Genomic DNA, 2,581 nt, shown 5'->3' with positions numbered 1-2,581 from the left:
GGTCGAGTGCTCGCTGAGTATGTGAGAGATAGCAGATTCGATTCTTGCATTCTCGACTCACCTTTTGACTTGGGTCAATTGTCCAGAAACAAAAGTGGCGTCAGTTTTCAGCGAGCCCATGGTCCATGTACTTCTTAAGCTTCACTGCGTGCTACGGTACAGAGAGGTCAAGGGGCAGCAAATCTTTTTGTGTGCTGCAAGAAGCAAAATTTCTTGATTTTGGTCTTGAGCAAAGATGGGAAAAAATAGCATAATGATGCCTTCTCTGAGGATTGAACTCAGGACCTTCAGATTGTGAGACTGACGCGCTGCCAACTGCGCTAAGAAGGCACTTGATGCATAATTATCCAGGCAGCTCTATCAAGTAGGACAGTTTGCAAGGTGTAAAATCATAAAATAATCGGCAGTTTGCAAAAACTCTCCATTTAGGTGGAAATCGAACCAACAATCTTCTGAATTTTGGTCAGACACGTTCCCCATTGCTCGACTGGCCAAAGGTGTGTCGAGTAAGTCGGAGCTCACACTCTCACAGCGCTGCGGTATGAGCAGGGACCGAGTCAGTCTCGGTCATGCCCACGCGATTCCACGAGTCCGGGAGTGTCAAAAGGCGCACGGTGAACAATCACCAAAGAGAGGGACCTTTGCTGCTTCCCTTCGATAGCTCAGCTGGTAGTGTGTAAAACTTGTAGAGATTAAAACTTGAAAGCACAATCACTCTTAAATCGTTGGTTTAATTCTGGCTCAAAATAACGAACGTGCTTTTGGAGTAAGCGGTATTGAGCTCAAGGCCGCTTTCTTAACTTTACAGACTGCTTACTGCTTAAAATGTTGGCGCTTTTCCTTTCTCAAACCTGAAAGCTTTCTGTGTCTGTCCGAACACGCCTGTTTTGCTCGAGCATTGGCCTCTGCTCACCAGCAGGGAGCGCCTTTGAGCAACAATACGTCAAACCGGACTCACTTTCAGGCAAAAAAGGCTTCTGTCAGACTTTCGGACAGGTCTCTCGCTGCTCAAAGGAGTGCGGTTGAGCGGCAATTTTATTTTATTTTCAAAATATACTTTATTTCATAATATTTAATGATACATACAGTTCAGGGTTAAATTTCGCAAATTCAATTCAAAACAACACACTATGATCCCATTAATCCAATACAAAACACAGCACATGTGTTATAATACATTCTGTATAATAAAAGGAGGGATGGCTTCACACAGTAGCCTTTCGACATCGAGCCCTTGCGGCGGCCGCACCTCGCTTCAGTGAGTCCCACAGCACAATCTCCTGAACCTTGGGATGTGCCAGTCGGCAAAACTCGGTCGTGGACAGCTCCTTCAGCTGGAAGATGGCAGGTTTCGGGCTGACCAACGGGCCTCCTTCACAGAGTTGATGGTCTTCCAGCAGCAGTTGATATCTGTCTCGGTGTGCGTCGCAGGGAACAGCCCGTAGAGCACAGAGTCCTGTGTTACCGAGGGTTGGGGGTGAACTGGGACAGATACCAACGCATCTCTCTCCACACATTCTGCGTGAAGGTCTGGGGGAGGCCTTTGTTGGTCCCCTTTGGGGGAGGCCTCGATCGGTCCCATTTAGGGGAGGAGACCTTGGCCGGCCCCCTCTCGCGGAGGCAATGGGCACCCAAGAGTTATCCCAGAGTGGCAGTCTTTATATTGAGACCACCACCACAACAACTACTACAACAAAAACAATAACTTCTCTTTATAATGTATGTAATATATATATGTATTTACATACGGCCAACACGGCGGCATCTTGGACAAATTGGCAGAAAGTACGGCGGCCAACTTGGACAAAATGGCGGCAAGTACCGCGCAGAGTGTCCCCAGTGACAGTGAGCGCAAAGTACACCCAGTCACCTCGATGTGATCCCAGACTGCACCCCGGATCCCACAGTGCACCCAATCACCACAGAATGATCAAAGAGTTCACCCAGAGATCCCAGCTTGTACCCAGTGACCACAGAGGGATCGCAGAGTGGCAGTCTTTATATTTAGACCACCACCACATAAATTACAACTACAAAACCAACAACGTGTCTTTATAATATGCATAATATATAAATCTATTGAATCACGGCCAACATGGAGGCATTTTGGACTGAGTAGCTGTAAGTGCGGTGGTCATCTTGGAAAAATGGCGGCAAGTATTGCGCACAGAGTGCTCAATGAGCACACAGTGACCCCAGAATGCCCCAGCTACCCCACAGTGACCCCAGAGTGCACGCAGATCACACCAGAGTGATTCGAAAGTGCATTCAGTGAACCCAGAGTGCACGCAGCCAACCCTGAGTGATCCCAGAGTGCACCCAATCACAGCAGAGTACAGCCAGTCATCCCAGAGTGAACCTTGGCTGCACCCAGGGATCCCGAAGTGCACGCAGTCACCCCAAAGTGATCCCAGAGTGCAACCAGGAATCCCAGAGTGGCAGTCTTTATATTTAGACCACCACCACAAGTACTGCTACAACAACAACAACTTGTATTTATAATATATATCTACGATATATATGTATTTAAACAAGGCCAGCATGGTGGCATCTTCGACAAAAAGGCAGCAAGTACGGCGGC

General features: G+C 47.9%; 1 non-coding gene across 1 annotated transcript; it reads right to left on the bottom strand.

The window, feature by feature from the left end:
* Window positions 1-257: 257 nt before the first annotated feature.
* Window positions 258-330, bottom strand: trnav-cac (transfer RNA valine (anticodon CAC)). Its single transcript has one exon. It is a non-coding gene; the product is annotated as a tRNA-Val (tRNA).
* Between the last annotated feature and the right edge of the window lie 2,251 nt (window positions 331-2,581).

The sequence above is a fragment of the Heptranchias perlo genome, unplaced genomic scaffold, assembly GCF_035084215.1.
Source record: "Heptranchias perlo isolate sHepPer1 unplaced genomic scaffold, sHepPer1.hap1 HAP1_SCAFFOLD_55, whole genome shotgun sequence".
Classification (NCBI taxonomy): Eukaryota; Metazoa; Chordata; class Chondrichthyes; order Hexanchiformes; family Hexanchidae; genus Heptranchias; species Heptranchias perlo.
This window is presented reverse-complemented; position numbering and strand designations above follow the sequence as displayed.